Source organism: Rhinopithecus bieti, unplaced genomic scaffold (assembly GCF_001698545.2).
Source record: "Rhinopithecus bieti isolate Rb0 unplaced genomic scaffold, ASM169854v2 scaffold_13577, whole genome shotgun sequence".
Classification (NCBI taxonomy): Eukaryota; Metazoa; Chordata; class Mammalia; order Primates; family Cercopithecidae; genus Rhinopithecus; species Rhinopithecus bieti.
This window is the reverse complement of record NW_016807867.1, coordinates 3,147,130-3,173,689: the sequence shown is the minus strand read 5'-3', so window position 1 is coordinate 3,173,689 and position 26,560 is coordinate 3,147,130. Positions and strand designations below refer to the sequence as shown.

The window sequence follows — 26,560 nt, the reverse complement described above, 5'->3', positions numbered from 1 at the left end:
TTTTTTTTTTTTTTTGAGACGGAGTCTCGCTCTGTCGCCCAGGCTGGAGTGCGGTGGTGCGATCTCAGCTCACTGCAAGCTCCGCCTCCCGGGTTCAGGCCATTCTCCTACCTCAGCCTCCAGAGTAGCTGGGACTACAGGCGCCCGCCACCTCGCCCGGCTAGTTTTTTGTATTTTTTTTTGGTTAGAGACGGGGTTTCACCATGTTAGCCAGGATGGTCTCGATCGCCTGACCTCGTGATCCGCCCGCCTCGGCCTCCCAAAGTGCTGGGATTATAGGCGTGAGCCACCATGCCCCGCCGAAACAAATTAATTTTTGAAGATGCATTCTTTAGCATGCAGCTGAGCTCAGGTCAGGATGATCCTAAAACCCTTATTTTGTTCAGACCTGGAAACTGAGGCAGCAAGAGCTGAACTCTGACTGATGAGAGAGCATCCTGGAATGCTGGTTTGCCTGCCTGTCTTAGCTGACTGATCAAACGCTTTTCATCACCCCTCCTTTCTTTATCTGGAAGATAAGCATCTCACAGGCATGAAAAATGAGTCTCTAACAAAGCCAGCGATAATGCAGTTTGAAAAAGGCATACTGTAATTGTGTCATCTGGTCAGATTTACTAATGAATGAAGAAAAAATGGAGAATAGCAGTTTAGCATTCCTGAAACTGATCCCTGTGTTCCACGGAAGATGGATTTGGACCCACAGGACTGAAGCTCTGTTGATGAAGAAATTGTTGGTGCATCTAAGCTGTCCTTCCTTGGCCATTGTCCTTGGAGCTGTGTTCCTCGTATGAACTTGCCTTGCTGAAAAATGGCATCTGGTTCCACAGCAGAGCTTGCCAAAGGAGTCAGTCCCAACTTTCAGGACAGCTTTCCTCAAAGTCATTCTGGACGAAGATTCCAAAGCATTGCTTCTAGCACTTTAAAAAAGTTTCTTTAGCCATGGGTAGAGAGTGGATGCAGCTGCGAAGCTGCCAAAACAGTATTCAAGTTTCCCTCTTGGAACGGCTAGAGGAGCCAGCTTCTTAGGAGGCAGCCTGCTGCTGTGGGAGGATACGGGGGCCCCAGCAGCATTGAAAAGTCTCTGACTACCCTGAAGTTGGAGGCCGTCCCGGGGAATCTATGCAGCGTAAGCTCGGGTGGGCCAAATGGCCACTCGGAACTGCCAAAGGCTGCCTGGATCGCTAGTTCACATAAGCTCGGGCTCAGCAGGCTAAGCTGCTGGCATTTGTTCAGTGGGGGAAAAATAAAATAAACTTTGTGTGGCAAGTGATAACCCTGACATTTCAATATATTTACCACAATGTTGTTTCCTAGAGTCGCAGAGTAAAACAAATTAGAATTATAAATACCATCCAATTTTCCTAACAGCTCTTGTGAGTTATTAGAGAAAATCAAATCACCTTAGTCAATCAAAGGCATCTTAAATGCCACTATGCTGCTCTCCCTGAAGAGCTAAAAGCACCTATCATTCCTGTGCAGCCGTACAACTCCTTCAGTATGGTAGAGACTAAGCACTTTTGTGTAAATATAAAAATACACAGATCAAGTGTACAAAATGCTATACTGAAACATGGTTACGTTTCTGAGCTTGGCCCTAAAATCTGATGCAATGCTTAAGTTTTCTTGGGAGTTCTAGGAATGAGGAAAAACACAAAATTATCCTTTTTTTTTTTGCACGAAAGTCTTTGCACTAGTGTCAATCTGCATGTGTATAGGAATTTAAAATTGACGCGAACTCATGATTGTACATGAGACATTACATTGGGGGCCTATGAGTATTTTATGAGGAGATGCTTTCTTGGTGAGAAGCCGGATGCTCAGAAGGCTGCTAGAAGGAAATACTTCATTCCAGTCAGCCTTCACCTAAGCGGGAAACAGGCCACACTCCTCTCATGGTCATGGGTTCTGGTAATTGTTGATACTTGGATGAGCTGTCAATGTGATAACTGTTTGTCATGTCCCACTTAATTGGAGCCCCATAGAACAATAATGAAGTACTGTCTCCATGCAGATGACTTTGTGATTGATGACCCAGCCGAGGAAATCATTTACAAATACAGACCAAAATTCAGCCTGGTGATGGATCTCATCTGATATTCTCTTGGTCTTTAGAGTGTGGCTCTTTGATTGACACTCATGGTATTGAAATAACCCAAGAGAAAAATCTTGCCTCTAGACACAACAAAGTCCCCTAAATTGACTCACTCTTATTGAAATAGGCGAAATTTTGTTAGCTTCTTTTCAAGCTGACTGAAGGTTTAGTGCATATATATTTTTAATGCTGTGTGAGTGAAAATATTACATTGGAAGTAATATCAGTTGATTGATGTTGTAAAAAATTGAGTTCCATTTGTGCAGGGTGATTTCTCAGTTAGATATACAGAAGCAAGAGGGTGCTGGTGGCCCTGGTAGTCCCGGCATAGTGACGGCTCCTTTGGGAGGAGGTGTTGTGAAGGGCACAGAGGATGTGTTGGTTTCATAATCAATTTCCACTCCCACAAGCTTCCTCAACTCCTTTCAACAATGAATTGAATAATGTAACAATATTATTTTTTTTTTTGCTGTTCAAGATACTCACTGTTAGAAATAATTGGGTTAATTTAAAAATTATAAATGAAAGATAGAATATTTCAGGAAAATGTGACCTAATAACCTGTGGCAGTCATTTGTAGAGAAAAGTGCTATTAGTGCTAAGAAGGGTGATTGAGTGCTATTTTAAAAAAATAATCAAATGGGCTAGTATTCATCAGGGACTGCTCTCAACAGCGTATTCTCAATAAAGGCAGAGGAATCAACTCAAACAAGAGGGTTCGGTAAACAGTGAAAAGAAGAAGAACATCAAATTATGTGATTAACATTGTCTGTTGCAATGTAAAGTGCAATGCATTTGTATAATGTAGACAGTTTCCTGTATTTGTATTTTCCCTTTAGAACCATATTAAATTGAATTAATGTTTATCTGTTACATTCAGAACCTAGAAGTGTGTTCCTAAGGATCTTCAGGAAAGAACATAGAGCAACCAACAATGATGTACAGTGACCTATGAGGTCTCATTCAATTACAAAGCGAGTTATAGGAAAATCCATCCCTTCGTTTACTCTGTCACCCACTAATTCTCACAATTACATATTGAGGGACTACTAGGTAACAAAAGTTTGGGCTAAAGGTAGGTTTATATCAAATCTGTTATAAAATGCACATTGTTACAGGTATTACATATATAAATGCATGTTTACATGCATTCATTGGAGTATTGTTGAGCACCTGTTTTGTGTAAGGTACAGTGCTGGATATGACTGGAAGGTAGGAATGAATTGGAAACAATACTCTGCTTCTTTAACAGAGTATCGAGGTGCACATGTCAGTTCTGAGATGGGTAGAGCTTGCTTTAAAGAAGCTGCCGTGGGGTGGACACCATTTGAACTGGTTCCTGAAGGCTAGATTGGATTTCCCTAGGTGGAGATGGGGAAAGAGAAAGTAGAGGGAACATCCTAAGGAAATGTTCAGAGGTAGAAAATGGCAGGGAATGTTTAAGGATGACCATTTGGTGGGCACAGCGTGGATGCCTAATGATCGCATGAGCTGAACAGACCACCTGCGAGAGATGAGGGACCAGATCATAGCAGGCTTCCTTTCAATCCTGGAGTGGAGAGTTTGAGCTCTGCATTCACACATTGGTGCAGCATTTGTGTTTCCTGAGGAAAGAATAAGAAGATCAGAGCTGGGCTATAACGACTTTTATCAGATGGTGGAATGGGGACTGTCTTTAAGAGGGGCAGCCTTAGGCAGGGAGACAAACTGTGCAGGCAGTTGGTAGGGACCCAGGTGAGAGGACGTGATAACTTGAACGTGGAGGGTAAGGAAGGAGAGGCCAAGATGGCGTCACACTTTCCATGCCTGAGTGGGGAGAGGGACAGACAGAGATAGGGAATGTTTGGGACTAAAGATGGTAAGTTCCACTTTATATTGCATGAACAAAATACACATCAATTTCTCCTGAAAGCAGAAATGGCTTTACTTGCTAGAATTAAATGGTCAATAGTTTCCTAAAGTTGACGTTGCTCAGGGAGTGATTTACCATGGCAGGGAAAAGCAGTCTTAGGAGTGCTAATATGTCTTTCTCATCATTAGATTTCAGGAATCACAGACAAGACTGTGCCTAAGTGGGGACAGGTAAATAAAGCTTCCTATCCCCAACGCCCTGCGCTCTGCACTAATAGAGATCCAGCTGCTGGGAGCAATGAGAGCAGAGGTGATGTTCGTGGGATCAGTGCAACCCTGGATTCTCTTGCCACCAGTCCTGTCTCCTGGGGAGCCATTGAGTTAGTGGAATCAGCAGTGGAAGAGAGGATGAAATGGTATTGGCATGCCTTCATTCCCTCACACATTAGCCAGCGGCGGCTGTCTTTTGTCCATTTTCTGCTCACCTTTGTTGTCTGTTTGGCTCGTCCTTTTTGTTTTACCTTCTGGTATTTATTTTCCTTCCTCCAGTTTCCAGATAATTCTAACCTGATTTGCTCCCCCGTCCTCTCTTCTTTTAGTCCTTCCTTTCTCTATATTCCTGCCTCCTGCCTTGTTTTTATTTTTTGTTATGAAATACTGCAAACATACAGAAAAAAAATCATTGAGAATAAGTAATATAACAAACACCCACTTACATACCATGGAACTTTAACAAATGTTAACATTTTGCCTTATTTGCTTTGGCTCTTTTTTTAAGGGAATAAAAATACTATATCTATCTATCTATCTATCTATCTATCTATCTATCTATCTATCCGTCTATCTATCTATCTATCTATCTATCTATCTATCTATCATCTATCCGTTCATTCATCAACATAGTTAAAGCCTGCTGTGTATTACACCTCCTTGATAACATAACCATCTCTTCTGCTCCAGATGTTAGCACTATCTTGAATGCCAACATTGTTATTCTTATGCATGTTTTTATATTAATAGAATCACTGCATATACACTACATACAAACATTAAATTGTGTTGCTTTGTATGTTTTCAGTCTTATGTTGATAATATATTGTATATATTCTATAACTGGCCTCTTTTTTTTTTTTTTTGCTTAACCTAATGTTTCTGAGAGTTATCCATGTTGATAATTGCAGCTCTAATTCATTTATTTTGATTGTTGTATAAAGTCCTTTGTATGAATACACTACAATTTATTTAGCCAATTTGTGCTTAATGAACATTTAAGTTGTGTCTGATTTTTCTCCCCTGCTACAACAAAAATTGCTGCAACAATCATTCCTGAGCATGTCACGTGTCAGAGAATTTATCTGAATTATATACCAAGAATTGGACTTTTTAGGCTATTAGCCACGCTATCCTTACTTATTATTGCCATATCATGCTCCAAAGTTGTGGAACCAGTTTATAGGTTCACCAACCGTATATGAGAGCTTAGCCTTTCTCAGTATTCTTCTCAACACGAGGTATTATGAGGCTTTTAGATTTGCCAATATGTTGGGAATAAATTGGCATCTCGTTGTTGGTTCGCTTTGCATTTCTTTGATTACTAATGAGACTGAGACTTTCTTTAAAAGCTTATTATCTATTATAGTTTTGTGAATTGCTTGGGAGTATATACTTTGTCCATTTGTTGCATTAATTTGTCCTTTTTTCTGATTTTATAAGTTTTTCACATATTCCTTTGCTTTATATAGACTGTATATGCCAATAACTTCTCCTAGAAGTTATTTTTCTGGGATGGATCTTTCGTTTTGCTTATGCTATCTTTTGATGTAGAAAAACTTTAAATTTTAATGAACCAAATGTATCAATTTTTTCCTGTATGGTTTTACTTTGCTTTGTTTTGTTTTTCTACCTTTCCTTCTATTGTCTTTGTTCTCTTTGGGTATATAGTATAAACTTAATTGGCTTGTCTTCCCACTTTCTCTTTTATAAAATAGTTTTTAAGATGGGGATGATGGGTTTCTTAAAGGTTTGTGAAGCCTCATCTGTAAAACTGTGCCACTTGTTTTGAGGGGAAAAATTGGGAATGGAGGAGATTTGGCTGCTACTTTTTTCAATGTGTAGTTTATTAATTTAGTTAGGTTTTCTATTTCTTCAATGTTGATACATTTATTTTTATACAAAATTATCCATTAATTCGCACAAAGTTATGTAAAGTACTTCTAATGATTTTGTCCTCTTCTGTATGTAGTGATGTCCTTTTTATTTGTTAATATTACTTAACATCTTGTTATTCCAAAGATAACTTTTATTTTATAGATGCTTCCTATTCTTTCTTTCTATTTCATAAGTGTCTTTTGTTGTATTTTGCTTCCTGCCTCATGCATTTATAATGTACTCTGTTGTTATTCTAATTTCTTGATTTGAATGCTTAATTTTTTAAATTGTTTTGTAGCAAATTCATTGAAGGCCATACATTTAACTGTAAGTAATACTTTTGATACACAGCACAAGTTTTGAAATGTAATACAGTAATTTCTGTTCTAATTTTCTTTCAACCCATGCATAGAGGCCCAATTTTTGGTTTCCAAATATGTATTTCTTAACTTCCTGTATTTTTATTGTTGACTTTGATTTTAATTTTGTCTTGTTCACAAAATATAGCCTAGATTCATGAAATATAGACCATATTCATTGGTCTATATTTGATATAGATTCATTGAAATTTGCTAGAAATGATGGATAGAATCTATGATACAGAGTCATTGAAATGTGTTAGAGCTTCCTTTCTGATTTAATGTATCATAAGTTTTCATCAATGTGCGCATATAAAGGATATATATTCTCTGTTTGGGGGATATAGAGTTTCATGCATATTTTGGAGCAAACATTAATTTGTTGTTTAAATCTGCTACATTCTTACTATTTTAAAAAGTCTGCTTTATCTGTCACACTTGATATAAAGAAAGATATAACTTGAAGATTGTGAGTTTCTCTTGGACTCTCTCAGATTTTGCTTAAACATTTCAAGGCCTTGCTGATTCCAGGGGGTTTAAGAGGGAATGACTTCACGCCTCCTTGCTATTAGGTGCATACAATTTCATGATAAACTCACTGACATAAGTATTCTTTCCATCAACAAATGTTTACTGAGTACCAACGATGTGTCCTGCACTGTTCCAGGCATAGTGGACAAGACCAAGAAAGACACTACTTTCAGGGAGCTGTTATCCTAGTTGGGGAGACAGGTGATTTCTAATAAGCAGATTTCACCTAATATCAGATGTCACAGCCAGTGCTGTGCAGAAGGATAAAGCAGGGAGAGGGGAGACATGATCGACTTGGATGGGGAGTCACACTACGGGACTGGCTAGAGAAGGCACTCTCAGGAGACCACCCATGTGGTGGACTGGACAAAGCAAGAAGATGAGTCATGTGGGTGTCTGGGGAAGATCATTCCAAGTGGAGACAATGGAAAGAAGGCACAGAGGAGGGGGGAAGTTATGTTGAGAGAGCACCATGAGTGTGCTTCAAGAATGGCGAGATCAGGGTGACAGGGGATGACTCTCATTTTGAATGGATTCATTTGTCGGCTGTGTGGAGAATGAACCATAGTGAAACAAGATGGGAGATGGGGACCGGTGAGGAGGCGAATGGAGTCATCCAGGCAGGAGAGGGGGCAGTGGTTTGTACTATAGAGGTGGTGGTCAGAAGTGGGGTGATTCAGAATATATTTTGGATACTTGGCCCACTGGATTTGCTGATGAACTGGATGTCAGAGAGTGTAGCAACAAAGGGATCAAGAGTGGTTCCTAAAATTTTTGCCTGAGCTATTGAGTGAATGGGATTGCCATTTAGTGAGATGGGAAAGACCTGGGTGAATCAGATATGGAGATGAGAACGAAGAGGTCCCTTTGCAGGACAGACTTGTGATGCCTGTGCATGATTTTGTGCCTGTGTGTCTGCTTGGTCCCCTGTCCACTCCCTGCCCTGCCTTCACTCTGCCCTGCATCACAGGGGACAATTATTCCCACACCCCCCCCGCACCACCACTGCAGCTGTTCTCAGGAGACAGCCACAGCTTCTGCTTTGTCTTGAGCATTCAGGTGGAGAGAGAAGGCGTCAGAAGCCTGTACCCGGCACCTCTAGCTAGTATGTAAGGCTGGGAAAGGCAGAGCAGCCAGTGCGAGGGAGAAGGTGAGAAGAGTACTGTGTCAAGGAGGAAAGTGAAGAAAGGTTTCCTAGAAGGAGAGTATCATCCACTCCGCCCAATGCTGCAAAAGGTTGTGTTAGACGAAGACTGGAAAGCGACTATTAGTTTTTGAAAATGTGAAGTAGTGATGTGTTTTTGGAGGGGTAGGAGTTAATTGGCTGGAGAGGGTTCAAGAGAGAATGGCTTTATGTCTTAGGGGACTGGTCCTTTTGCATGGCTGATGTCTCATAATGCTATTAATTCTTTTAGATTTTAATTCTGTTTTGACTGATATTCATATTGCCACTGGCATGTTTTTGGATGAGTTTATTAGTTTGCTAGGAATGTCAGAACAAAGTACCACAGAATGGATGACTTACACAACAGAAATTTATTTTCTCACAGTCCTGGAGGCTGGAAGTCTGAGTCACCAGGGTTGGTTTCTCCCGAGGCTTCTCCTTGGCTTTCAGATGTCTGTTGTCTCCCTGTGTCTTCATATGGTCTTCCCTTTGTGTGTCTCTGTGTCCTAATTTCCTCTTTTTATAAGGACATCAGTCATATTGGATTAGGGCCCACCGAATGACCTCATTTTTCACTGAATTACCTCTTTACAGACCCCATCACCAAATAGGTCACGCTCTGAAGTACTGGGGGTGGTACTTCAACATATGAAGTTTGGAGAGAGTACAGTTCAGTCAAAAACAGTTTCTCCAGTGTCTTTTGTCCATATCTTTTTGTGTGACTTTGTGTTAGGCATGTATTCTACAGTGCAGCAAATAGGTTGATTTAAAGAAATTCAATGTGATTAGATTCAGCTTGATCCAGTTTGATTGGTCTTTTAATATGTGACTTTTCTCCTTTCATTTTATTGTGATTTTTACATTTGGACCAATTTCTGCCATATTCTTTTCTGATTTCTGTTTATGATCATTTTCTCCCCCTCTTCTCCCTTTGTTCTAATTTCACATGAATTGGGTGAGTTGTCAGTCTTCCCCTTCCCCCACTCTATGGTTTGAAAACTAGACTGCTTTTCCATTTTGCTGTTGAGTATCTTAAATTTTAAACACATATACTTATGTATACATTTTTAATTAATTAATTAATTTTTTTTGAGATGGCATATCACTTGTCGCCCAGGCTGGAGTGCAAGTGGTAAGATCTCAGCTCACTGTAACCTCTGCCTCCCAGGTTCAAGAGAGTCTCCTGCCTCAGGCTCCTGAGTAGCTGGGATTACAGGTGTGCACCACCACGCCCGGCTAATTTTTGTATTTTTAGTAGAGACGAGGTTTTGCCACGTTGGCCAGGCCTGTCTCAAACTTCTGACCTCCAGTGATCCACCCGCCTTGGCCTCCCAAAGTGCTGGGATTACAGGCGTGAGCCACTGCACCTGGCCTTTATCTATACATTTTTAAACAAAGCTTAAGATTATTCAGTATTTCTTTCAGAGTATTTTTACATTCTCCTTTGAACATATTCTGTGCTATCATTGCCTAGAGATTTGGCAGTTCATTAAAAATTAGTATTTCTCTAATTGATTTTTAATTAATTTTCCAGCATATTTTATCAATTTCTGTAATCTCTCCAATTTTGCATAATTGTCCTTCCTAGTCATAATACTGCGGTAACAATTTTAAAAGCAGGGGCTGAAACAATACGGTTTTATTTCTTGTTTACATTCCAGGTTGGCTAGGATTCAGTTCCTGCATTCTGAAGGCCATCTGAAGGAGCTGCCAGCATCAGCAGAGGCAGAAGGGAGAAGGTATGCTGGCTCTTAAAGCTTCCGTGCAAGATAATTTCCCATCACGTTTGCTCACATTTCCTTGGCCAAAGCAAGTCATATGGCCAAGCATGACTTCAAGAGGGATAGGAAAATAGAATTATCCTATGGCTGGGGCATTGGATATGGTGGAGTTGTGTGTCACCATCTTCAGGCTGACTTCCCTTTCCCTTCATGCGGAACATCATCTTTAATAAATCTTTTAATTAGCATCTATAAGTGGTAAACTCTTTTATTTTTATACATGTAAAAAAGCCTTTATTTTCCCTCTCTGCCTTAATTAAATGTTTAGCTGTGTATAAAATCTGAAATTTACTATTTCCTTACCAGAGCACTTGGAAAATGTTATTTTATTATCTTTTGGTCTGTATTTTTGCTCATGAAAGTGTTGTTACCAGCCTAATTGCTATTATTTTGTAGGTAATCTGTCATTTTTGGCAGCTTTTAGATTTTTTTCAAACTGGGTGTGATTTTATTCTTCTTTATCCTGCTAAGAACTTGAAGCACACATTTAGTCTAAGGATGTATGACTTTCTTCATCTCTGGGAAATTCTCAGCCATCATTTTTTCAATGATCTTTTGCTGGAACTCCCATTGAATACATGTCAGAACTGCTCATATTTACTAAATCTCTTCAGTCCAGTCTGTAATTTATTCTCTTAATTTTTTTTCTATTTCTATTTTTTTAAATTCTAAAACTCCTATTTTTCATAAGTATCTTGTTTTATTATTTGTTATTACGTTTTTCTAGATGATGTTGCTCATTTATATTTTTGACCATCCTAACCACATATTTTGAAGTCTTTCTTAGACTGTTTTGTGACATGGATCTCATTTGAAGTGAGTTTATTTAACTAATTTGTTTGTTTTTGGCTTTCTTTGTGAACATTTTGTTTTCTTTGTGGTTTGGGATTTGGGTTTATGAACTCATCTTAAGTGGGGAGATAGTTTTTTCCTTTGCTTTCTCCCTTTGTACCCACTTCTTTCTACCTAGAGATTATACAGTTGCTTTCACTCAGGCCCTTGCACTCTAGTTAAGAACAAGGTGTTATCATCGTACAGTGTTTCTGATCGTATTAGAAATGTATATCTCATCTGTTCACAGAACCAGAAGGCAACTTGGTTCCTCCCACTTTGCTAGGCTCCTGGCTTTTTAACAACTGAAGCCTCAGTCCTCATTCAGTAGCATTAAAAAAAAAATCTCCTTTTAGGACAGTAGAGAGACACCCTCCAGCTTCTGGCTTCAAGCAGTGAGCCTAGCTCTAGATGTCCGTTTGGCATGGAACACTTTTAGTCCCCATTACCTTGTTGGAGCGAGCTTAATGACCACCAGAATCTGATAGGCTGTGGTTTTAGCATCTCCCCCACCTTCCCGTTATTGCTCTGGGTTTCTGTGCCGTTGATCCACAGGGACCTTTGAGTTGCTTTGAACCTTGATACATCTTTCTGTTTTGTTGTTTTCTTTTTTCTTTTGTCATGTTTTCTTTCTCATCTATTATTTCAAAGTATTCGAAGCAGAAGAGATAAACTTTGGATTGTGAATTTACTAAGACATTCTTATGGGAAATACCTGTCTCCATTTACTCCCCTTTATCATAAACATCATTAAAAAAATTAAAGCATAGATCACAAAGTAAGATGGAAAAAACTTAAAATCCACCATAATGCTTTATTTTCCCAAGATGCTGAGAATAAAAGGTGTATTGGTGTTACTGTTATATAGCAGAATGGCTGTGAGCAGGGATCTGTCTCTCTCCAGTTGTGTGAAAGCAGAGGGTTATTTGCTTATCTGCAGTATGGGAAAGTCATACCTGTTGCATAGAGCCATTGAGGAGATTACATGGAATCATGTATGCAAAGAGCCTTGCACAGTGTCTGTACATGGTAAGCAGTTATAGGTATATATAGTTCAAATTGTGTCTTGAATATGATCACTAGAATATATGTGTTGGTGTTTTGTTTCTAACTGTGGCAGGGAGGAGTACTTGTAAGTATATAAAGTAGTGTTACAGATGCTCGAATGTCCTTCCTGTTCCCCAGACAACTTTCATGAAATCCCATTATCAGAGAGTCTTTTCTTTGGATTAATACATCTCTCTTTAAATCAGAGGTTCGCAAATCTCGTATGTTTTCATTGGTAAGTGAGAGCTAAGTTATGAGGACAAAAAGGCATACAGTGGAATTTGGGGACTTGGGGAAAAGAGTAGGAGGGGGTGAGGGGTAAAAGACCACACACTGAGTGCAGTGTACACTGCTCAGGTGATGAGTGCACCTAAATCTCAGAAATCGCCACTAAAGAACTTATCCATGTAACCAAACACCACCTGTTCCCCAAAAACCTACTGAAATAAAAAAAATCAGAGGTTTCTATAGAAAAGTTATACATCAACCTGGGCAGAAGAGGTTTCTGCACACCCTTCTATGTGTCGGTTTGCTCAAATTGCTTTTTTCTGATTGCTAATTAAGGAAAAAAAGGAATCAGAGTTTTATTTGAGCAAGTAGAACTTACGACACTTCCCTGGGTGGGCAGATGGATCTATATGGGATATGCTAGTGGGGTTTCTAGTAACTGATGAATTGTTCAACAATACAGATGAACAGGAGGCTCAGGGGTAGGTGTAAGAATGTAGGATGTACCACCCAGTTTCAGCTAAACCATGCTATGGTAACCACTCCAAAAATGTTGGTGGTTTACAATAACAAAGGCTGATTTTGCTCAAATATGTGCTCAATCTGGGAAAATTTAGGGCTTCATAGCTAAAGGAAAGGAGAACATGGTGGAACCATGCAATGGCTCTCAATGCTCCTGCTTGGAAGTGGCACACTTCACTTTTCTTTACTTTACTTTTCTTTTTTTTTTTTAGACACAGTCTTGCCCTGTTGCCAGGCTGGAGTGCAGTGGTGCGATCTCAGCTCACTGCAACCTCCACCTCCCAGGTTCAAGTGATTCCCCTGCCTCAGCCTCCTGAGTAGCTGGGACTACAGGCGTGCACCACCACGCCCAGCTAATTTTTGTATTTTTGGTAGAGACAGGGTTTCACCAGGAAACCAGGGTTGGCCAGGATGGTCTTGATCTCTTGACCTTGTGATCTGCCGGCCTCGGCCTCCCAAAGTGCTGGGATTGCAAGCGTGAGCCACCACACCTGGTCTCATTTACATTTCAATGACCAATGCAAGTCACATGGCTAAACTTGAACTACAACACAAACCTCTGAAGTTTATAGCGCAAGATAGTTGGTAACTGCATAAATAAAACTGGAAGGCCTATTTTAGAACCAAGAAGTGTCAAATCCTTGATTGGCTTCTTTAATATGTTCTTACTCTGTCAAGCGGGGAGGATCCAGTTTGTCAAAATGCTTTTGGCTAATGTGGCAAAAGCATAAGGAAAGAGGAAACTTAGTAGAGATGAAACATAAGTAACATCAACATCTACGTGTGTTATGGGCTGAATTGTATCCTCTCCCAAGTGTATATCTTGAAGTTCTAACTCAAGAGTACCTCAGAGTGTGACTGTATTTGGAGATGGGGTCTTTCAAGAGGCTAGTAAGTTAGGATGAGATCATTAGGGTTGCCCTAATCAATATGACTGATGTTCATGTAAGAAGAGGAGATTACTAGTCACACACAGAGAGAAGCTCATGGGAAGACATAGAGAAGAAGGTGGCTATCTGCAGGCCAAAGAGAACCCTCAGAAGAAACTGACACTGCAGACACCTTGATCTGACACTTCCAGACTCTAGAATTGTGAAAAAATAAATTTCATTTTTTTGAGCTACCCAGTCTATGGTACCTTGTGGAAGCCCTAGCAAACAAATACAAATCTTTACCTTCTAACATAAGACATGTCTATGGACCTCCTCCCCGTCTATAACGTGATGAAGAACACATCACCCTGTCCTGGCCTATCCTTGATCTAGGGACTGGTGTTAAGCAACTCTCTCAGGCCTTTCAATGGGCAAGGATCATGTTCATTGCCACAAAAACAATCTGCCTTCCCTTTTTCAACTGTCCATGCCTTCTTGCTGGCTATTCCGTTCAGCTGACAGTAGCTCAGGGCAAGCCCGTTGAGAATGCCTCCTTTCTCTGCTGGTAGCAGTGTACTGATTAGTCTAGTTCTTTTCTCTGCTTCTTTCCCCTCAAGTTAGATACAGGCACTTGAACTTGACGTTAGTTTATGATGATTTTATTATCAAATTCTAAGCAAGTCATGCATTATAGATGTGTTGGATTCTAATCAAGTAATCAAAATATGTTATAACTTTATTGATTCCGTAGCCACATTGCACACTTGTTTCCACACTGGCACTTTTTAGGCTATTGTACATACAGTTACCAATGGATTTACTTGTGTGTGTGTGTGTGTGTGTGTGTGTGTGTGAGATACCACATACTAGCTTCTCTTGTGCCATAAAGATGTGAAAGGAAATGATGAGAAATGCACTGTTCTCTCTTCATGTAGGAAAATGCCTAACATGCACAGATTATTTCAAGTTGTGCTCAATTGACATCCCCAGTCATATTAACCAGGAATGGAATTTCTTCTCAGAGACACCCTATCTGCAGAGTCATACAGGGTCGTGGTGCTTAAAGCAAAGATGCCTCTATTTTGAACACTTGGGGTTTGAAAAATCTAATTTGCCCTGAAATCCCTTCTGCATTTTAAAAATTGTGTCTGAATTCTCAATGCAGTCAGAGTGACTGTTTGGTAGACAAAATGTATCCCCAAACCATCAAGGGATTTTCATAAGCAATTGGGATTACTCCAAAATACATTGCAGATTGGTATCAACTATCATATTTGAATTTGTATTCTAGTGCTGAGAGCAATTTGTAGCACATTATAAATCAAGGCTCCTCCCTCACAATTTCAGAATGCTCCTGTATGTGACAAGCACTAAGTACGCTGTTGCTACAGCAGCAACATCTGAAATTGCCCAGAGATATCACACCAAACTGAATGACAGGAGAAAATTTCATAATCACTTTACAAGTACAACCCTTCAGTATAGCCCAATCTCCTTCAACCCGAGAAAAATTGAGATGAGTTTGGATTGAGAATGTTAATTGGAACCTGATATGCTTGGCTTTCTGGCACAGTATTTAAATTTTGTCAGGAATATCTTTCTATCCAAGAGAGCTACAAAAAGTTAACTTATCTTTTTTCCCCCTAAAATGAAAGCTTAGATTCCAGCGAGTATAAGCCAGATTCATAGAGAAAATCCTAAAATTGCAAACTCTATAGCTACGAATTGGTCCTAATAATGGCTATTATTATTTAGATGTAATAAAAATTCTAGCTATCTGCAGAACAGTAAACTCTCTAGTTTAGCAGGGGATTGAAGTGTTTTTTGGACTGTGCCATATGAAAGCCATCAGAGACAAAAGAGTCTTCACAGATATCCACTGTAACATTTGCAAAAAGCATTAACAATATATCATACTTCACTGCTGCTGCAAGCCCGTAATATTATTCACAAATTATGTATTTAAGATCGGGGAGCTGGAGACATTTTTGTAATGCTAATATTAAGACATCCCCTCCAGAGAGGTTCTATAGAACCTCAGCCTGCATTTTTCATATTCACCTTACTGCTTGACCATGTGATGATTCTGAAATCGTTGCCTGGCTACACTGATCCCTATTTCCTAGAGCGCTATCTGCCAATGTTCAGAAGAGTTTTATTCATAAGTATTACTTCAAAACATTGGACTAAATTTATAGAATTTATCGAAGGAAGTTTCTAAAACCATTAAAGATACTTTTAACTACAAGTCATTCAACCTGAGGAAAGAGAAAAAAAGTTACTTTGAATAATGAACTGATAACAAGATCAGAAAAATTAAGATGGAATATCATGCAAATAACATGGGCGTGGAGATTATTGCTTAAGATATACTTTTATTCTTATTGTTTTGATTAAAAAATGATAGAAAAACTGCAGAATAGAAAAAAGTAGATTTATAGCAGATGCTTTTATAGAGACCTAAAACTTTTAAGTATCCCAGAGGAAGTAGAATTAATTTATGATGAGATTTGAGTCTTCGATATCTCTATTAAGATTAACAAGAAAGAGGCAGACAGTGAGGAAATATCAGTAAGGTAGACGTGTCTGGTTAAATGGTGTAAAATAAAAGCCTTACTTAAGACACAAGAACAACAATAGTAACAACTGCAACAGCCATGATGGTAAAATAATAATTAAACACATAGGTGACGGGAAAAGGAAGCTAGGAGGTGTCAAGCTCATTCTACAATAAGTTATGCTTTCATTCAAAAAGTAATCAACCACTGGCCGGGTGCAGGGGCTCACGCCTGTAATCCCAGCACTTTGGGAGGCCAAAGCAGGCGGATCACTTGAGCTCAGGAGTTCAAGACCAGCTTGGGTAACACAGCAAAACCCCGTCTCTACAAAACATACAACAACAACAAAAATTTAGCTGGGAGTGGTGGCATGTGAATGTAGTCCCAGCTACTCAGGAGGCTGAAGTGGGAGGATCACTTGAGCCCGGGAGGTGGAGGCTGCAGGGAGCCAAGATTGCTCCACTACACTCCAGCCTGGGTGACCGAGTGAGACCCTGTCTCAAAAAATAATTAATCACCAAATGCATCCCAATATATCTAGGATTGACAGCTGATTGGATTAACACAGTTCCTTTAATTAGAATCTAGGTTAGTGGACAGTAAAGGATCAGATTAATCCATGAAACTGAAGAAGAAGCAGGAAAGCAGAGACAGAAGGGCTTTTGCAGAGAAAGGGAGGGATGGGAAGAATTAATAAGATCAGCTTTTTAAACTCCTATTGGATGGATGACACAAAAAATTGTAATATTCAGATAATGCCAGAAATTCATTTTAGTTGCAACCTTTCCTCCTCAGTCAACATTCATTTGAGCCATTTGAGTGGTAGAATTGATACACTTGATTTGCACTTTATCAAATGCAGCTTGAAATGGAGCTAGAAATAGCCATCTATCAAATTGGAAATCGATACGTCAGCTTGCATTTAGCCTCATAAACAACATACTGTTGTGGTTAAGAGTATTAGTTTTGGAATCAAACAGACCTGGGTATGAGCTCAAGCTCAGTTTTTTCATCTGTAAAATTAGGTCCAGAACACCTGCTCATACAGCTGATGAGATTATTCAATGAGATGAGGCATAAAGTAGGAAGCACTGGCTCTTACAAAAGAGTGTTAAGCATTTAACAATATTTACTCATTATTATATTAGCATTATTAATATTTTATCATTGATTGTAAATAAAAATGAAATAATATTTTATTATGTTATTTGTAAATTATTTATGTTAATAAGAAAATGTTGATACATATTTCTAAGATATATTGGATATCTTTAAACACTTAAAGGAAAGTATTATTCTCCCATTCAAAATGTGATAAATAATAGGTTCAAAATAACATTCTCAGAGAGATATATGCTCATATGAATATGTATTTTACTCTGTAACTTTCTCATATCCTAATAAAATTCAGGTCAAAATTATAAAAAGTTGTTTTTATAGTATATTATAAAAAAGTAAATATCTTACTTTTGTAGAAAAATTGGCAAATGATGTGTGTAGTATATTTAAGAAGCCCATGGTGTTCTCAACCACTTCGTTTGACATTTAGCTAGTACAACAGAGGGTTTCTACTGGACAGTGAGAAGAGAACATTACACAAGTCACCATGCTCTGCAGATTTCTTGCCAACTTGCTTTATGTTCATTTAACTGGTTGATTTTCATAATTACCCTATGACTGGCTAAATTTCAAATTTTGAAAGAACCATTGGTTATTCCACATTGCCGTTGGCCTTTAAATAAACAAGATTTTAAGCATAAATATTGGCCCTAATGTAATTTTCCCTCATAAAACAATCAAAGAAGTAAAATAAAAATCTTTTAGATGGATTTTTAAAAAAATTGTTTTACTTTAAGTTCTGGGAAACAAGTCCCGAATGTGTAGGTCTGTTGCGTAGGTATATGTGTGCCATGATGGTTTGCTGCACCTATCAATCCATCATCTGCATTTTAAGCCTCACATACATTAGCTATTTGTCCTAATGCTCTCTCTCCCCTCACCCCCCATGCCCTGACTGGCCCTGGTGTGTGTAGTTCCTTTCCCTGTGTCCATGTGTTCTCATTGTTTAACTTCCAGTTATGAGTGAGAACATGTGGTGTTTGGTTTTCTGTTCTTGTTACTTTGCTGAGGATGATGGCTTCCCACTTCATCCATGTCCCTGCAAAGGACATGATCTCATTCCTTTCTATGGCTGTATAGAATTCCATGGTGTATATGTTCCACATTTTCTTTATCAAGTCTGTCATTGATGGACTTTATGATAAAGATTTGGGTTGGTTCCATATCTTTGCAATTGTAAATAGTGCTGCAATAAACATAAAGAGTATATAAAACATAGATAAAATAGTGCATGTGTCGTTATCTTAGAATGATTTATATTCCTTTGGGTATATACCCAGTAGTGGGATTGCTAGGTCAAATTGTATTTCTGGTTCTAGATCCCTGAGGAATCATCACACTGCCTTCCACAATGGTTGAACTAATTTACACTTCCACCAACAGTGTAAAAGTGTTCCTATTTCTGCACAGCCTCACCAGCATATATTGCTTCTTGACTTTTTCATAATTGCCATTCTGACTGGTGTGAGACGGTATCTCATTGTGGTTTTGATTTGCATTTCTCTGATGCTCAGTGGTGTTGAGTTTTTTTTCCGTATGTTTCTTGGTCGCATAAATGTCTTCTTTTGAGAAGTGTCTGTCCATATCCTTTGCCCATTTTTTGATGTGATGGATTTTTTTTTCTTGTAAATGTGTTTAAGTTCATTGTAGATTCTGGATATTAACCTTTGTCAGATGGTAGATTGTAAAAATATTCTCCCATTCTGTAGGTTGCCTATTCACCCTGATGATAGTTTCTTTCGTGTGCAAAAGCTCTTTGGTTTAATTAGATTCCATTTGTCAATTTTCACTTTTGTTGCAATTGCTTTTGGTATTTTTGTCATGAAGTCTTTGCCCATGCGTATGTCCTGAATGGTATTGCCTAGGGTTTCTTCCAGAGTTTTTATGGCTTTGGGCTTTACATTTAAGTCTTTATTCCATTTTGAGTTAATTTTTTGTATATGATATAAGGAGGGGGTCCAGTTTCAGTTTTCTGCATATGGCTAGCCAGTGTTACCAGCACCGTTTATTAAACAGGGAATCCTTTCCCCATTGCTTTTGTCAGGTTTGCTGAAAATCAGATTGTTGTTGATGTGTGATGTTATTTCTGAGGTCTCTGTTCTGTTCCATTGATCTATATGTCGATTTTTGTACCAGTACCATGCTGTTTCGGTTTCCGCAGCCTTGTAGTATAATTTGGTCAGGTAGCATGGTGCCTCCAGATTTGTTCTTTTTGCTTAGGATTGTCTTGGATATATGGGCTTTTTGGTTCCATGTGAAATTTAAAGTAGTTTTTTCTAATTCTGTGAAGAAGAATGTCAGTGGTCGTTTGGATGGGAATAGCATTGAAAATATAAATTACTTTGGGCAGTATGGTCATTTTCAGGATACTGACTTCCTATCCATGAGGATGGAATGTTTTCCATTTGTTTGTGTCCTCTCTTATTTCCTTGAGCAGTGGTTTGTAGTTCTCCTTGAAGAAGTCCTTCCTATCCCTTGCTAGCTGTATTCCTAGGTATTTTATTCTCTTTGTAGCAATTGTGAATGGAAGTTCATTCATGATTTAGCTTTCTGCTTGTCTATCGTTGGTGTATAGGAATGCTTGTAATTTTGCACATTGATTTTGTATCCTGAGACATTGCTGAAGTTGCTTATCAGCTTAAGGAGTTTTTGGGCTGAGACAATGGGATTTTCTAAATATGCAATCATGTCATTTGCAAAGAGAGATAATTTGACTTCCTCTCTTCCTATTTGAATATGCTTTATTTCTTTCTCTTGCCTGATTGCCCTGGCCAGAACTTTCAAACGTATGTTGAATAGGAGTGGTGAGAGAGGGCATTCTTGTCTTGTGCCGGTTTTCAAAGGGAATGCTTCCAGCTTTTGCCCATTCAGTATGATATTGACTGCGGGTTTGTCATAAAAAAGCTCTTATTATTTTGAGATATGTTCCATAAATATCTAGTTTATTGAGAGTTTTTAGCATGAAGCGCTGTTGAATTTTGTCGAAGGCCTTTTCTGCATCTATTGAGATGATCAAGTGGTTTTTGTCGTTAGTTCTGTTTGTATGCTGGATTACGTTTATTGATTTGCATATGTTGAACCAGCGTTGCATCCCAGAGATGAAGCCAACTTACCTGTGGTGGATAAACTTTTTGATGTGCTGCTGGTTTTGGTTTGCCAGTATTTTATTAAGGATTTTCGCATCCATGTCCATCAGGGATATTGACCTGAAATTTTCTTTTTTTATTGTGTCTCTGCCAGATTTTGGTATCAGGATGATGCTAGCCTCATAAAATGAGTTAGGGAGGAGTCCCTCCTTTTCAATTGTTTGGAATAGTATCAGAAGTACCATCTCCTCTTTGTACCCCTGGTAGAATTTGGCTGTGAATCTGTCTGTTCCTGGGCTTTTATTTGTTGGTAGGCTATTAATTACTGCCTCAATTTCAGAACTTGTTATTGGTCTATTCAGGGATTTGATTTCTTCCTGGTTTAGTCTTGGGTGGATGTATGTGTCCAGGAATTTATCCATTTCGTCTAGATTTTCTAGTTTATTTGCATAGAGGTATTTATAGCATTCTCTGATGATAAAGTTTGTGTTTCTGTGGGGTCAGTCATGATATCCCCATTATCGTTTTTTTATTGTGTCTATTTGGTTGTTCTCTTTTTTCTTCTTTATTAGTCTAGCTAGCAGTCTATCTATTTTGTTAATTTTTTTCAAAAAACCAGTTCCTGGATTCGTTGATTTTTTTGAAGGGGTTTTCATGTCTCTATCTCCTTCAGTTCTGCTCTAATCTTGGTTATTTCTTGCCTTCTGCTAGCTTTTGGATTTGTTTGCTTTTGCTTCTCTAGCTCTTTTAATTGTGATGTTAGGGTGTTGATTTGAGATCTTTCTAACTTTCTGATGTGGGTATTTAGTGCTATAAATTTCCTTCTTAATACTGCTTTAGCTATGTCCCAGGGATTCTGGTACATTTTTTCTTTGCTCTCACTGGTTTCAAAGAACTTTTTGATTTCTGCCTTAATTTCATTATTACCCAGGAGTCATTTAGAAGCAGGTTGTTCAATTTCCATGTAGCCTTGTGCTTTTGAGTGTGGTTTTGAGTGAGTTTCTTAATCCTGAGTTCTAATTTAATTACACTGTGGTCTGAGAGACTGTTTGTTATGATTTCAGTTCTTTTGCATTTGCTGGGGAGTGTTTTACTTCCTATGATGTGTTCGATTTTAGAATAAGTGCCATGTGGCGCTGAGAAGAATGGATAGTCTATTGATTTGGGGTGGAGCATTCTGTAGATGTCTATTAGATCCACTTGATCCAGAGCTGAGTTCAAGTCCTGAATATCTTTGTTAATTTTCTGTCTCATTGGTCTGTCTAATATCGACAGTGGGGTGTTAAAAAATCCATTAAAATTTTCCTATTAACATAAACATAATAATTTATAAATAACATAAATAATAATAACATGAATAAATGTTTTAATATTTATTAACATATTAACAGCTTAGTCCTAAGTAGATAAAGGGGATTGCCTCCTCCCTGAATCTATTATACCTAGCAGAGAAAAAGTATGAATTTTCTCTGGTGAAATATAATATCATCTAAAGTCATCATGTCTGTTGTTCAAACAAAAATTATTAGTTATGCCAAGAAATATGATTGTATAACCAAACTTCAAGAGAAAAATCAGATAGTAGAAACACACTTATAGGTGATCTAGTATTGTATTTAAGAGGTACAGGATTCCAAACAAATGTAGTTATTTTGCTCAGAAAAATAGAAAAAAAGAACGGAATATAGTTTAATGGAAAATTTTACCAGAAAACTGAAATCTAGACAAAAGAAAATAAACATTTCAGAAATAAAAATTACAATATGCAAAATTAAGTGCCCAATGGATGGAATTAGCATAGATTCGACACATAGCAAGGCAGGATTAAAGAACTAGAAGAGAGATTAATAGAAAATGCCTAAAAATAAAACATATATAGGCTGCGCATGGTGGCTCGTGGCTCATGCCTGTGATCCTAGCACTTTGGGAGGTTGTGGCGGGTGGATCACTTGAGCCCAGGAGTTCAAGGGCAGCCTGAGAAACATAGTGAGACCTTGTCTGTACAAATAATTTAAAAAATTAGCTAAGCCTCGTGGTACATGCCTGTGGTTCCAGCTACACAGGAGGCTGAGGCAGGAGGATTGCTTGAGCCTGGGAGGTCAAGGCTGCAGTGAGCCATGTTCACACTACACACTCCAGTCTGGGCAACAGAGTGAGACCCTGTTTCAAAATAAATAAATAAAACAAAGCATATATAGTAAAAATGAAAATAGGGATGAGTGAAATAGATATGTGATGCACAGTGAAAATATCTAACATACATATAACTAGGTTCCAAAAGAGAAAAAAACAAATCAGATGAGTGAAATAGAAAACAAATTGTTAGATGGTATGTATAAACCCAATTGTATATTAAATTAAATTAAATGTAAATGGACTAAACACTACTACTAAAAGACTAGGATGGTAAGACTGAAAAGGAAAAATCTAGAAGTATGCTTACTGCAAAGGCTATACCTTAACTATCAGGACACAAATATGTTTAAAGTGAAAGAAAGGAAACACACACACACACACACACACACACACAACACAAACAAAACAATAGTATAGTATGCTAATATTAGAAAAATCATATTTAAGGCAAGTATTATTACCAGAGAGTATAAGATAATATTCCAATCTTACATCTGCATGTGCCCAGTAATATAGTTTAAAAATAAAGCCAACATTGATAGAACTAAAAGAGAAATAAAATATGTCAACATCATTAAGAATTTAGAAGTTCTTTACAGCTTGGCTTTATTGTCATATACAGCATGGAATATTGCACCAAATAGCATCCAAATATATGTTCTTCTCAAGTGCATAGTAAACTTTTATCATAATTGATGATATGTTGGTTCATAAAGTAAGCCCCAATGAATGTCAAAAAGTTGAAATTATTCAGATTATGTTGTCTGTCTACAGTGTAAATGAGTATATAAATGAATTATTAACAGGTAATTAGAAAATGCTCAGTTGCTTGGAAGTTAAACAATATTCTCCTAAATAAACAATGGGTAAAAAAGAAATTATAATTGAAATTAGAACATTTCAGCTCAATAATTATATATCAGAATTTGTGGCTTGCAGCTAACGCAGTGCTCAGAGTGAAATTTATGGACTGTAATGCATACATTAGAAATAATAAAAGCTGAAAATCAATGATCTAAGCTTCTTTTTCAAGAAGCTAGGTAACAGGAACAACAAGTCAAATTCAAAAAGAGTAGGTGGAAGGAAACCTTGAAAATGAGAACAGAGATCCATGAAATAGAAAACAAACATATAATACACTGACAAAACCAAAGCTGGTTCCTTGAAAACATTGATAAAATTGATAAAGAAAGAGACCAACCAAGAAAAACATGGAAAAAACACAAATTACCAACATCAAGAATGAAATAAGAGTTATTACTACAGAGTCAATTGACATTAAGAAGGAAATAAGATATTATAAACAACTTTATGCCAATACATTAAAAAATTTAGAAAAAATGGACGAATTTTTCAAGAAGCACAATTTACCAAAATTGATAGAAGAAATGCAAACATTTGAATATCTCTACTTTAGTTAAAGAAATTAATGCTGTTTCTAAAAGCCTTAGCACAAAAAACTGAGATACTGTGACAAGTAAATTTTTATAAATATGAAAGAAATAGCATAAAATCCTCTGGGATTTTCTCCCCTTTAAAAAGAAAAGAGCATGAGAGGAATGAGATGCAATATAACGGATATAATTACTGATCATTGCTTTTACCTCATAAATAAAGAGTAACTAGCACAACCATTTTCTTTTCTTTTTTTTTTTGAGACGGAGTCTTGCTCTGTTGACCAGGCTGGAGTGCAATGGCGCAATCTTGGCTCACTGCAACCTCCGCCTTCTGGATTCAAGAGATTCTCCTGCCTCAGCCTTCCAAGCAGCTAGGATTCACCTGCCACCATGCCCGGCTAAGTTTTGTAGTTTTTAGTAGAGATGGGGTTTTGCCATGTTGGTCAGGCTGGTCTTGAACTCCTGACCTCAGGTGATCCACCCGACTTGGCCTCCCAAAGTGCTGGAATTACAGGAGAGAGCCACCGTGCCCGGCCCCATTTTCTTATTTCCTTGTGCTTATATTATTTCAATCTGAAGTTTCTTTGAAAGAATCTTTCCAAACTATATGTCCATTTTGTGAGGGGCAACTGAGTTTATTCTAGATGACAGAAACCATAAATTCATTTAACCAGTCACATGATATATGTTGTAATTTATGGCAACATTTCAAAGTGCCTTTTGGGAAATATCCATTCTCAACTCAGAGCCACATGACACCTGACCACCTGAGGCACCAAAGCAATTTGTTTCTTGCTTTAGGATAAAGAAGATAATATAGATATTTGAATATTTTTTTCTATTCCCAGTCTTGAATGCACCTGGAATTGCATATACTTCTTGATAGATAAGGGACGTCACATAGTTTGCGTAACAATCTGAAGCCAGAGGTCAGTGCAATTAGTGCAATTACATCTGAGACTAAGAGAAAGTGAACGTCATTGTGCCCATTCATAGATAACATGATTAAGCAACTACTGGAATGCTTTTTATACTGTAACTTCACTGGACATAAAACAGGTTTTCACGAAATCAATTTATTCCCCCTCTAATTTTCCAGAGGAAGCAGTGGACTGAAAGCCTGAGGGACTTTTGTTCTGGTCCTAGTTCTGCCCATCTCTCATTCTATCCCTACTTTAAATCTATTCTTGGGCATGGCATTTCATTTCTTTGGGTCCAATTTCCTCAACTATAAAATAAGGAACTGGTAATCAATGCACACGATGTTTCCTTCATAAGTGTTATGGACCAAAGTGTGTGTCCTCCAAATTCACATGTTGAAGTCCTAATCCCAGTACCTCAGGACGTTAGTATGTGTGGAGGTAGGTCCTTTAAGGAGGTAACTGAGTGGACTGGGCGCGGTGGCTCACACCTGTAATCCCTGAACTTTGGGAGACCAAGGCGGGTGGATCATCTGAGGTCGGGAGCTCGAGACCAGCCTGACCAACATGGAGAAACCCCGTCTCTACTAAAAATACAAAATTAGTTGGGCGTGGTGGCGCATGCCTGTAATCCCAGCTCCTTGGGAGGCTGAGGCAGGAGAATCGCTTGAATCTGGGAGGTGGAGGTTGTGGTGAGCTGAGATCACACCATTGCACTCCAGCCTGGGCAACAAGGGCGAAATTCCATCTCAAAAAAAAAGGTAATGAAATGAAAATGAGATCATTAGAAAGGAACCTAAGGCAGTATAACTGATGTCTTTATAAGAAAAGGAGATCAGGACAGACACACACAGATGGAAGACCATGTGAAGATGCAAAGAGACGATGGCCATATGCAAACTAAGAGAGAGGTCTTGGAAGAGACCAACCCTACTGACATCTCAGTCTCAGTCCGGCCTTCAGAACTGCAAGAAAACAAATTTTTGTTGTTTCAGTCACCCAGCCTGTGGTACTTTGTTATGAGAGTCCTAGAAAACTAACATGATAAGTAAACAAAGTATCCACAATGTTCTATGCTGATGGTTGGACTTGACTTTAAAAACAATATGGTGAGCCCAAGTTATCCCCACCAAATAACTGACCACAGGAGAAGTGACTACATTTATTATCAGCATCTAGAAATAAATACTTGAACTTTTAGACTTACTTGACAAGAACCAAGCTTCTCTCTCCTACTAAGTGCAAAATTAGACTATCAGCCTACAGGTTTTCCCCTTACAAACATCATACCGTTTGACAGGTTAGACATTTTATGAGAAGCCAAGAGAATCCAGGGGCATTGCAGGTCACAGCCATGGTGGTTTTATTGCTACTGTTTAATATTGATGGAGTGCCCAAAGCTATGTGGAAAGATTACCCAGTGCTTTCTCGTGTGATGCCCAAGTTTCATTTGATAAAAATACTTCTTTGCTTGCTCAGTCACCAAAGATTTTCTCAAAGAAACAATCTACCTTATTTGAATTTATAACAACCTGATTAGTTTTCATTCCATTTATATTCTAGTAACTATTTTCAAATAAAACATCTGGCGTCCAGATAGGATGGCACTAAATCTGAGAAACTGAAAGAATGTAAAAATAGCTAAAAGGTAATTTGATCAAGGAGAATGGACCAACATAGCTAATTGGACTCTCTTTCCTGGTCTTTCAGATGGCCAAAGGCAGTTTTGGGAAGTTAACAAAGACATATGTACAGAAGGATGTTAGTCAGTAATGCTGTAACCTTTTGCATAATCTATGTGACAAACCACCTCTTTTAAATGAAAGTGTAATGTCTAATGAAGGGAATGGATTTAGGCAAATGTTGAAAGAATAGTTTAATAGCTTGCTTCATTATGAGGAACTGCAGGCAGGTAAA

At 38.2% G+C, this 26,560-nt stretch overlaps 1 long non-coding RNA gene across 2 annotated transcripts in view; it reads left to right on the top strand.

Annotated features, from left to right (window-relative positions):
- LOC108536903 (uncharacterized) overlaps positions 1-26,560 on the top strand; it is a 40,234-nt gene that overhangs the window by 8,196 nt on the left and 5,478 nt on the right. The window contains exons 4-6 of one of the 2 annotated variants that reach the window (XR_001887654.1): positions 2,973-3,167; positions 4,133-4,359; positions 9,808-9,885. This is a non-coding gene — a long non-coding RNA (uncharacterized LOC108536903). Of the gene's footprint in view, positions 1-2,972; positions 3,168-4,132; positions 4,360-9,807; positions 10,078-26,560 lie in introns of those variants that run through there. The other variant, XR_001887653.1, reaches the window with a different exon arrangement.